Below are 12,433 nucleotides of genomic sequence, written 5' to 3' on the forward strand. Positions count from 1 at the left end.
TATTCTAGCTTTCAAGAAGGTAAAAAAAATTAGGTCTATCCCAGCTGAAACCAGGACATCCAGGAATCCATGGACTGGACAGAAGGCAAAGATTTCAGAATATTGCCAAAGGAGAAGGAGCCATGTCCTGCAGAGGCCCCACTGTACAATAAACTACCAGAAAATGAGAAGCAATATGCTTTTTTCACTGATGGGTCCTGTTGTACTGTAGGAAAATATGGATGGTAGAAAGCTGCTGTGTGGAGTCCTTCACAGCAAGTCACAGAAACTGCTGAAGGCCAAGGTGAAACGAGTGTTTGCAGAGCTGAAAGCTATCCAGCTGGCTTTAGATACTACTGAACAAGATAAACAGACAGTACTTTATACGGGCTCATGGATGGTGGCAAACACCCTGTGAGAGTGGCTATAGCAATGGAAGCAGACCAACTGGCAGCGCAGAGGCAAACCCATCTGGGTTGCTGAATTATGGCAAAATATTGCTGCTTGGGTAGAGAACCTGGTCATAAAAGACATCACGTAGATGCTCATGTACCCAAGAGTTGGGTCACTGAAGAACATCAAAACAACCGTCAGGTGGATCAGGCTGCTAAGATTGAATTGGCTCAGCCCAATGGTCCCATGACACCTCAGGCCATCAAAGAAGAGACACAACATATAGATGGGCTCATGATGAAAGGGTGGACTTGATCATGCACACTATTGCGCAGGTTACCCATGAATGTGAAATATGTGCTGCAATCAAGCAAGCCAAGCAGTTAGAGCCTCTCAGGTATGGAGGATGATGTCTGAAATATAAATATAGGGAGGCCTGGCAGACTGACTATATCACACTCCCACAAACCCTCCAAGGCAAGCATCATGTGCTTACAACGGTGGAAGTAATGACCGGATGGCTGGAAACATATCCCGTGCCCCATGCCACCACCTGGAACACTATCCTGGGCCTTGAAAAATGAGTCTTATGGTGACATGTCACCCCAGAAAGAATTGAGTCAGACAATGGGACTTATTTCCAAAACAACCTCCTAGACACCTGGGCCAAAGAGCGTGGTATTGAGTGGGTATACCACAGCCCCTGTCACACACCAGCCTCTGGGAAAATTGAACAATACAATGAACTGTTAAAGACTACACTCAGAGCAACAGGTGCTGGGACATTTAAAAATTGGGCTACACATTTCATAAAAGCCACATGGTTAGTCAACACTAGGGGATCTGCCAATCAGGCTGGCCCTGCCCAGTCAAAACTTCTACGCACTATAGAAGCAGATAAAGTCCCTGCAGTACACATAAAACATATGCTGGGGAAGATGGTTTGGGTCATTCCTGCCTCAGGCAAAGGCAAACCCATCCATGAGACTGCTTTTGTTCAAGGACCTGGGTGCACTTGGTGGGTGATGTGGAAGGATGGGGAAGTGTGATGTGTACCTCAAGGGGATTTGATGCTGGGTGAGAATAGCCAATGATTGGAATTCTATTATGTTAATTGCTATTTAATACTGTATGTCATCACTGCTATGGTTGCTATATGCCATATCTATGGTATTAAAGTAAAAATTGCCCAGATTAATAAAGAATTAATTTTGATGAAACCAGGCAAAGTGCAGTAATGATAGAACTGGACAAGCACAGTGGTGATGGAACCAGAACTGGTTTCAGCATACAACAATCCAACACCACACACAATGTCTCCTGCCCTGAAGGACTCCTATAACAGATGGAACCCAAAGTTATGGACTAAATTAAGTCAATGGAGATTTTAGAGGGATGGCCCATAGATTGAGGGAATGATATCTGTGTGTATATTGCAAAAGACAGGAAAGATGGTGGTGATTAATTGGGATGTCTTGGAAAGTGTGGAACCTGGGCATGATGTAAATGATATAGAATTGGTAGATATTGTCCTGGCTGGAATAAAGTTAATTCTCTTCCTAGTAGCTGGTATGGTGCTGTGTTTTGGGTTTAGGATGACAATAATGTTAATAACACACTGATGCTTTAGTTGCTGCTGAGCAGTGTTTACACTAAGTCAGGGTCTCAGAATCACAGAATCACAGAATCATCTAGGTTGGAAAGGACCCTGGAGATCATCTAGTCCAACCGTTCGTGTAGCACAGTTCCCACCTACGGCATATCCTTAAGCTCTAAATCGACCCTACTCTTGAACACCCCCAGGGATGGGGACTCCACCACCTCCCTGGGCAGCCCATTCCAACGCCTAACAACCCCTTCTGGAAAGAAATGCTTCCTAATATCTAGTCTGAACTTTCCCTGGCACAACTTGAGGCCATTCCCTCTTGTCCTGTGGCTTTCTACTAGGCTAAAGAGGCTCAAACCCAGCTCTCTGCACCCTCCTGTCAGGGAGCTGTAGAGGGCGATGAGGTCTCCCCTCAGCCTCCTCTTCTCCAGACTAAACCCCCCCAGTTCCCTCAGCCGCTCCTCGTACAACCTGTGCTCCAGACCTTGCACCAGCTCCGTTGCCCTTCTCTGGACACGCTCGAGTCATTCAATGGCCTTTTTGTAGTGAGGGGCCCAAAACTGAACACAGGAATCGAGGGGCGGCCTCACCAGTGCCGAGTACAGGGGTCAGATCCCTTCCCTGTCCCTGCTGGCCACGCTATTGCTGACACAAGCCAGGATGCCATTGGCCTTCTTGGCCCCCTGGGCACACTGCTGGATCATATTCAGCCAGCTGTCAATCACCCCCCCAGGTCCCTCTCTGACTGGCAGCTCTCCAGCCACTCCTCCCCAAGCCTGTAGCACTGCTGGGGGTTGTTGTGGCCCAAGGGCAGCCCCTGGCATTTGCCCTTATTGAAACTCCCCCAGTTGGGCTCAGCCCATGGCTCCAGCCTGTCCAGGTCTCTCTGCAGAGCCTCCCTACCCTCGAGCAGATCAACACTCCCACCCAACTGGGTGTCAGCTGCAAACTGACTGAGGGTGCACTCGATCCCCTCATCTAGATCATCAATAAAGATGTTAAACAGGAGTGGCCCCAAAACTGAGCCCAGGGAGACACCACTCGTGACCCGCTGCTGGCTGGATTTAACTCCGTTTACCACAATTCTCTGGGCTGACTCTTCAGCTTCTCACACTGCCCTGCCAGTGAGGAGGCTGGGGGTGCACAAGAAGCTGGCAGAGGGACAGCCAAGGCAGCTGACCCAAACTGGACAAAGGGATATTCCATACCATATGACGTCATGCTCAGTATATGAACTAGGAGGAAATCTGGCCAGGGGCCACGGCTTGGGAACTGGCTGGGCATTGGTAGGTGGATAGTGAGCAATTGCATCGTGCATCACTTGTTTTGTATATTATTATAAGTCTATTATCATCATTATCATCATCATTACTTAATTTTTTATTGAATGATCTGTTTATTTATCCCCTTCCTTTTCTGTCCTATTAAACTGTCTTTATCTCAACCCATGAATTTTACTTTTTTTCTAATTCTTCTATTCCACTGCAGGGGGGTGTGTGTGTAAACAGCTGTGTGGTGTTTAGCTGCCTGCTGGGTTAAACCATGACACTATGTCATTGATGAAGATATTAAGTAGCTCTGGTCCTGGTATGAAGCCTAGAGGTACACCACTCATTACTGGTTTCCACTTGAACGTTGAAATGTTGACTGCAACTCTGGACATGGCTATCCAGCCAATTCCTTATCCATCTAACAGTCCATCCATCAAACCCATATCTCTCCAATTTAGAGGCACAAGTGTTAGCAGGTGACCGTATCAAGGCCTTCCAGAAGCTCTGAACCCCATCACTGCAGGTCATATAGGATCTAACATTGTTTGAAGAGCAACCGGGTCTTAGCCCTGCCACTGAGTCAGAGACACTCTTATCTACTGCAGCCTCCTCCGTGTTGGGCCTAGGGGTGCTGTGGGGCTGAGACCTTTTCTCCTAACCCCACAAATCAGGTGTTGGTAGACACATTCAAGATGTTGGGGCAGCGACACGCCTGGCCGCAACCTGCCCAGGAGGGTCAGATCCAGGCAAACCCAACCTTTGCACCCATGGCCAGGACTCAGAGGCTCCATCTCCGGGCGGACAAACCGCCTGTGTTTCACGCTGCAAGTTTTGCTTTGTGAAACCGGGAGGCAGGACACTGCTGGGCTGACCTTGAGCAACTCTCACATCTTCTCTGTCCTCCTCCATCCCTGTCTCTGAAGGGGGAAGATGAACCCACGCACCCTACACACAAACTACTTTGCTTTTGTCCAACACAAACCCCTCTGCAAGTGCGAAGGTTAATGCACAGGCAGCGCGGTGCCCTTCCAGAGGCGGTTTGCTGGCGAACCCCAGATCTCTTCCTTCAGAAACAAATTGCTCTTCAACTATTGCCATCTTGTGGCGTCTGTGACCCGTTACTTGTTCCTTTTATCTGCTAATGGTGTTGGTGAGAATCAGCAATGTACACAGGCAATTTTAAAATGAAATGTAAATGAATCAGAAATGCCTACGGAGGAGCCATTAGCATAAATCCAATCAAAGGGCTTTGTTTAACTTGTTAAAAATGACTAAATATTTGGTAAGTGTGGGTGGGTGAGGTGATTCTTGCTCACACTCAGGAAGTTTTAGAAGCAAAACTAATGCTGATATCTTAAATGGCTGAACTTAAAAGCAATTTTCTACCCTGAACTCTGCCTTCTCGGTCTGTAACTCGCTGGAATATCATTGCCTGTTCAAGGAGATCACCTCTAAAATATTATCTTCACTTCTAATAGCAGTCAACTTGCTAACAAGGATATTTGGACTCCAGGTCGTGAGCATTGCAGGGGTCTCCTGGCAGTGGGGAGCCCCCTGCCCATCCCAGCCATGCCAATGGTCCCCTCGGGTGGGATGCCGGGGGTGCAGTGCAAGGCAGCACCACCAGCTGTGCAGAACCACCCTGACCTGCCTGTGTCATGCACCATCAAGATCACCTTGGGTGTGATAGATACAAGGAAGAAATTCTTTACAATGAAGGTGATGAAACACCGGCACAGGTTGCCCAGAGAGGTGGTAGATGCCCCATCCCTGGAAACATTCAAGGTCGGGTTGGATGTGGCTCTGAGAAACCTGATCTAGTTGAAGATGTCCCTGCTCATTGCAGGGTGTTGGACTAGCTGACCTTTAAAGGTCCTTTCCAACCCAAACTATTCTATGATTCTATGAGCAAGAGCCATTCCAGTGCCTATAGTCTTTGTCCAAACTGGTAAGACTGGGTTGGATTCACTGCTCTGTCCCTAGTGCTACCTGCTGATTGTCAGAAGGTGCACATGAAGCTGATGTTTGGTGGTGGTTTAAGTGGCACAGGCAGACCTGCCAGCAGCCCCCTGGGTTTCTCTGCTGCCATCCGCCCATCCCACATCCACTCCTCACCCTCCAATGTTCACAGCAGCTTTTGTAGAGCCACCCAGATTAAACCAACCCCAAACAAAGGGGGTAAACCCCATTTTTTTTTGAGTCCACATCTATTCCCTGACCCATCAGTTATACCACAGACATATGGATAGGGCTAAGAATATTAGTCATAGCAAGGTTTGGCTCCACAGCTCAGATTAAATCAAATAACTGAGTTAAAAACGATGCTCAGACTTGGCTCTGCAGTGACTCCTTGGACTCCACAGGCATCACTCGAGCAAGCGGTGGACGGGGCTTGGGGCAACACTTTGCATTTGGGAACAGCAGCTCTTTCCCGCTGATTCACTCTCCAGCACGGAGTTGCATCAGGGCGGGTGTTAATTGCATTTCTGGAAATCAAAGCAGCCAGTACTGGGGCTGTTTGCTGGTTTTTGCTTTGCTGCTTTCCCCCCAGCACTGCCCGTCTGCTGGTTTTGCTTTCCCATCTGCACAGGAAAATACCTCACCTGGAGGGACATCTCTCCCCCCGGGACCCCCAGGCTGCTCCAAGCATTCACCCCTTTTATCCCACTGCCCGAGGGTGAGGTCCTGCAAAGGCAAATGCTGCTGTGGAGAGTTTACTTAACCTGGGCACAAATCCTGAGAAAATACACTCAGAATTGGCTGCAGGGTAGGGAGGGAGGGGGCAGTGGGATGCAGGGGATGGGAAAGAAATGAAGAAATGGGAAGATTTAACAGCATGATCATTACTCTCCCTGTGTGTTTTGGTGCATTTTTTCTTTTAAATGCTGGAAAAAAGCCCTTCAGGACGATGCAGACCACCGTGTTACAGCACTTCCCACCGCTGCTGGGCATGCCTGCTGAGGCAGGGGTGCATTGGAGGGTGCAGAGGCTGCGGGGAGCCCCGACGCCCTCCTCCACCCACCGCTGTGTCCCAGCACGGTGGGAGCTCCAGCTCACCTTCTTGCAGCTCCACTGGTCGTCCCCATGAAACAGCCTTTGCATCCCTCCCCTCTACATGTAAAACAGGGGTTTTCCAGGAGTTTCTTGGGGGAGCTGCTACCTGCAGGCTCAGCAAACCTTGGACTGGATGCAAGACAGATGTTTAGGTTCCTCCTCTGCTGTGAGACTGTTATGGCAACACGCTCACATTCAGCCCCTCGAGGAGAGCAAACCACCGAACCTCTGCTTAAGGGTTTGGGTTTGGTTTATTTTTGCTTTTCCAAAGGGGAAAATACACCATTGCACAGTGGTGATCCCTGTGGAGACAAGTGGTTGCATTAAGCACCCATGGTCTCTTCCAGGGCACCTCACCTGCAGCCCCGAGAGCACTTTGCTGACGTTGCACCTATTTCCCAACAGAGGAATTGGGTGTATAAACCACTTTTCCCCATTTGCTCAAGTTTTGGACACCTGATTGGCACAATCCCAGGCTGGGATTCAGCTCTGCTTCAGCAGCCAACAGTTCAGTTGTGTTTAATGGATCCTAACTGGATGCTTATCTAATGGATACTGCTGCGGCAGAAGGAGCAGAGGCAGGGACAGACCTGGATGGTTGTGTGTCACCCTACGGAGGAAGAAAGGAAACTGGAGGCAGCAGCACCCACCACCACCCCCTCCCTGGTCTTTGGCGGGCAGGGTGGCTGAGGTCATTTTGCTCCTTGCAATAGCCACAGGTTCGCCCTAGGAGCTGCTTGCTTCTTTGCTCATGCATCCAGCTGCCTCAGCTCAGCATCAACAGACGCCTGGCATCCCAAAAACTGAAGTACCCAAAGCAAGAGAGTGTCCAAGCTGAGGCCATTCAGCCCATCGGTGGTGGAGGAGAGAAGCACATCCCACCTCCATCTTGATGAAACTTGGGCAAACTCCTCCAGCTGAAGCCCTGGCCCCTCTGCATCAGTCTTGCTGGGAGATCTGAGAGGTCTTTCAAGCTGAAAGAGGGTAGATTTAGACTGGACGTAAGGATTAAGTTTTTTATGATGAGGGTGGTGGGATACAGGAACAGGTTGCCCAGAGAAGCTGTGGATGCCCCATGATTTGAAATGTTCAAGGTCAGGTTGGACTGGGCTTTGAGCAACCTGATCTAGTGCAAGATGACCCTGTCAACGGCAGGGGGGTTGGACTTGATGATCTTTAAATGTTCATTTCAACTCAAACCAGTCTGTGATTCCATGATTATATGGTTTAAACAGCACGTTTGCCTTCTGTTGTGTTCTGGCAGCAGGACGGCATTTCCCCCATGGGTCCACCTAAACTCCCACACATCAGTACCAACCCCTCACAGCTACTGGGTAGAGCTGGCAGTGGTGGGAGGCAGAAAAATCCTGGATGGAAAGTAAGAAGACTCCTTGCCAAAGAAATTATCCGAAGCAGGTGGTTCCAGCTCGGAGGAACTCAATTTATATTCCCAAACGACATGCTGGGAGCTGCTCACAGCTCCATCAACAAGCACAACGCAGGCAAGGCAGATGTTTCAGCGAGTGCCAGCAGCTGGAATAGGATCGCTGGCTCAGCTCAGCTGCACCCATTGCTCCAGAGGGTAATTCGGGAAGTCAGCGTCCGGGGCGCATCCCAAGGGAACCTGTATCGGGTGGCTGCAGGTCTGGCTGGCAGGATCGCACAGCCCTGTCTGAAACAGTGGGGTGGTGGCATGAGAAGCCAGGCAGGAGGCGAGGCTCCTGAATTATTTATAAACTCAAGCCTTGGAAAGGGTCTCGGTGCAGAAAAGCACAGGGTGTATGGGCTGATAATGACCCCTGACAACAGGGTCCTGTTGGTGCCATCCATGTTGCAGGTGCAGCTCTCCCCAGGGCATGTCACTGCCAGAGCTTTTTTGGCATGGGGAAATTCCAAATTTTTGGGGATGCCCAGGCTCAGCATGGTGGGATGCGGCTTGGGGAAATGAAGCCCTACAAGAGGTAAAGGACACGAGCAGCGTGCTAACAGGCAGTGCAAGGCAGGAGGCTTACCCACCGAACAGATGTTGTCTGAACGGGTGAATTTTCAGGACTGGAGGGGGAAGAAGGTGGCTCATGTGCAGGCTGGGCAATGGTGCTGAAGGGAGCGTGGCAGAGGCTGCTGCATTGCCCAGCGCTGTGCACTTGTTTTATTTTCCATGTGGTGGCCAAATGGCCAGTAACGAAGAGAAGCTTTGCAGTGCCTCCTGCCCCAGCCTGGCAGAAGGGGGTCAATGAAATGTTCCCCAGGTGATACATGGTGAGGATGCCAAACAGGTGGAGACAGCAAAGGCAGGGGTAGGAATACCAAATCTAATGCAATTTTGGAAGGATATGGATAAGGCCAAGGGAGATTCAGCAGAACCCACCCCTAATATTGCAAGTGGCTCCTGCAAGAGGCCATGGGAGAGCGCACAGGCACATCTCAGCCACAAAGTGCCACCTTCCCAAATTGCCCACATGGCTTCTTGGAGCCAGACACACTTCCACATGAGTTGCAGCTCAGCCTGCCCCTCAGGGAGAGCCCTCACCACCCCAGCCCAGGGATGATGGCTGTTCCTACGAGCCCTGTACATGCCTGGGCAAATAAAAACTGGGAGGTGGACTTTCCCTTGGGGCTCTCAGGGTGGCCGAGTGCAGGAGCAAGGTACAAAACACTGCAAAAGGGATGAGGAAGAGATGGGTGTTGCAAGGGTGCCTCTTTATAGGAAGGGGTAGAGCACCTTTAAAGCGCAGTGGCATTTAACTGCTGGTGCAAAAGCAGCCAATGGTCCCTGGCCAGGCACACAGCAAGAGGAGAACATGCACCAAGACCCCAGCAGCATTTGTGGACACACCGCTCTCCCCATTTCACCTCAGCAGTCACTGGAAAAAGGGGTACACAGGCAAGACTATCTGGACCCCATTGATTGCTTGTAGGCAGCATCACCCCATTTGACCAGTATGCAGTGTTGGTTGGCTAGGGCCAGTGCTGGAGCAGCACCCAGGACTGCAAAGCCCCGGTCAGGATCCTGCCCATGGGTGCTCCCTCCACAGTGGATGTTCCCCTGGGTCTGGAGCACTGGATAAACAGAACCTGCAAAAATGCAGAGGAAACTGCACTTCCTTAAACTGCTGTAAAACACGATGGAAACATTTAATAAAAGCTGCTAGGCAGGTACCATTTATTTGGCTTTTGCCAAGGCTTTTGATAAAATCTCATGTCAGAGACTATTAGAGCACCTTATCAAAGGTTAAAGAGGCAAAGTCCCCATTTGGTGACAGAAAACAAAGACAGGGAACATCTGCTCCTCAAAGTAAAAAGGAGCAAACACCAAGGCACAGCAGAGGCCACTACTGGCATCATTATTATTTAATATAGCTTGTATATTAATGAGCCACAGGAAGAAGAGAAAAACAAGGTAAGGAAAGCCAACAGCACAAACTTACTTTGTCAAAAGAGAGAGAGGTGGGGGGAAAGCTATGCTGAGATGTGTTTTATAACACAAGAAATTAAAATTATCCCACCAAAATTAAAGTTTTTGTATTAAAAGCATATGACCAGCCTTACATGCCAGTGGAAGTAGTCTCAGTACATTAAACCTAGTATTCAGCACAAGAGGGGCTGAACCAGCCACTTCACTGTGAATTCTGCAATGAGAAAAACAAAGTCACTTTCGCTGCCATTTCTTACCCTGGTTTTAATCGGCAATATTTTCTCATGCTCTTGTGATGCTGCAGTTTCTTGGTTACAAACATTGCAGGGGGAGGCTGCGTTGTTTAATTTAAAAAGAAGTTTCTGCTGACCTTTAAGAAATAAAACAGAGGGAGTTCAAATGCTGATCATTTTGTAAACACCAAAGATGAATCAAGTCAGAAACCTACATGGATCAGAAATATGGCTTAGATTTAACCTGGATGTATACACAACAAAGGACTTTGGCCAAAGAAATCTGTGCTGTTAATAATCCATGCTCCGAGTCATCCAAGGAAAAAAGACGGAAGAAATGCAGGCCCTGCACCTGTAAAGGTTAAGGACATCTGTCACATCCTCGTGTCAGCACAGGAGGCAGCCAGCTTTGATGTGACTGAGCGATCAGGCAGCACCCAGGGGTCACAGCACAGCAGGCTCTGTTGTCTTTTTTTTCCTTTTTGCACTTCCTAAGGTGCGCAGAGCTGGCTGTTCTCGTGGCATCGGACCAAATCGCTTCAAATCATGGAATTTCTCCTGCAGATTTTGCACGCAGGCAGGAAAAAAGCCTTTTGGGGAAAAAGAAAAAAAGGCCATTTGATCATTTTTTAAACTCTAGAAAACAATTATTTAACTCTAGGAGAATGTTACATGAAGCTGGTGTTCCAGCAGTGTGGGCTCTCGCCAGGGCTGCTGGATCCATCTCTACTCCTTTAGGGTTTTGCTTATGATCCTGCACCGAAAGGACATTCCCCTGGATGCACAGGATTCCCTTTCTGATCCCACATGTCCTCCAGCTGCTGTTTCAGCTGTGGGGTCCCAGCAGAAGCGTGGGGTACACGCGTGCTGGGTGCAGCAACAGCGACCTGAAGCTGCAGTGGAGATGCGGCTCGCTGCTCCCTCTTGGCTTATTTTGCTGGCAAAGCTGCTTTCCTGCCCGCTGCTTGCCCACACGAAGGCCCACCCAGCGCAGGCAGGAGGGACCAGTGCACGTGTCCACGGGGGCACAGCAGATCCACTGAGGATGCTCCACCACTGCCCATGCCAAGAAGCATGCTTTCAATTAATCAGTGCTGTCAATTACGCACAGTGATCACCTCCAAACCCCGTGCCTGTTTAGTTTCAGCTCTAGAGGGTCACATCCGTACCAGTACTAATGGGCTCCATGGATACCCCTGCATGTTTTCCTTCCTGGTGACCCTTTCCCCCATCCATGTCTTCAGATGTGAACATCCCATCCCCAGAAACCATGGGAAGGGACAGAGGCAGCCCCCAGCACCAGCACCCACGAGGCAGGTACCTCCCTCCCACTCCTGTGCGTAACACAGGGCACATGGCAGCATCACCAGATGTCACCACCTTGGCATGAATTTCCATATATTCAGGTTTTCTTTTGGCCATGCTACCACCTGGAAATCTTAATTATTTTTTTTTTCCCCCTTATATTAAAGAAATAAGCATCTAGCCCTCACGGATGTGGAAAAAAATATGAAAATATGATTCAGTTCCCTCTTCCCTCCCAAAAAAATTAGAAAGGAAGAAACTGTAAGTCAGGGCCTAAAAATCAGCAACGTTCATTTTTTCCTTTTATCTCATGGTTTTCCTTATGTTTCATGATTTTTTTTTTTTTTTTAAATGAGGTGCTGGTGGTAGAGGCGATGGCTAAATGATGGAGAAACGTTAGATCAGAGCATCCAATTACCACCTCTCCAGATACTTATGGGATTTTTTTCAGATTGAAATCATTTATCAAGGAGCACGCAAGCATGATACCAAGCTAGTGCTCAGTAAATCAGCTTGGATAAACAGCAATCGGATGATCCTGAGATCTTCCACCGCGTCTCCCTCTGAGATGGAGGGAGAGGCACCAAAGAGGAGTTCAAATTCCAGGTCAGGACTGTGGGCGCCTGAAAATCAATTAATTATACAGATAATATTAGTGACTTCCTAAAGGTGCTCAGTACTGGGAGCTCCCATGCACCTCTGGTCCTCTGCACCACGGTCCAGGGGTGCTACATTCGCTCAGAGATAAAAAGAGTAACTAAAATCAGGCAAGAAAAGCAACATTTTAATTTCTTCTCTTGCTGCTTGTTTTGAGGCAGGACTTTTTCAAAGACGGTTGCACAAAAGGCAGCCTTTGAATTAACAGGCAATTACCTAATTAGGTACTTAATTTCAAATTACAAGAAGTGAAGTGCCTTTTTTTAATCTATTTGGCAATGTAAAACTGGGCCCTATGCTATCCATAACACTGAAATCCCCTCCTTCCTGAGGAAAACACGTCTTGCATGTAAAGCAAGACAAGTTTTAAGTGAGAATCATGGACTTTTGGCTTTAATCGGCTTGGAAAAGGATCTTCAGAAGCACATAAACCACTCTCAGGTAGAAAAATTAACTGAGAAGACACTGGAAATCATACTTGTTAAAGATATGTCAGATTCCAGTGGTTTATATATTAAAT

This window comes from Athene noctua, chromosome 3 (assembly GCF_965140245.1).
Source record: "Athene noctua chromosome 3, bAthNoc1.hap1.1, whole genome shotgun sequence".
NCBI lineage: Eukaryota > Metazoa > Chordata > Aves > Strigiformes > Strigidae > Athene > Athene noctua.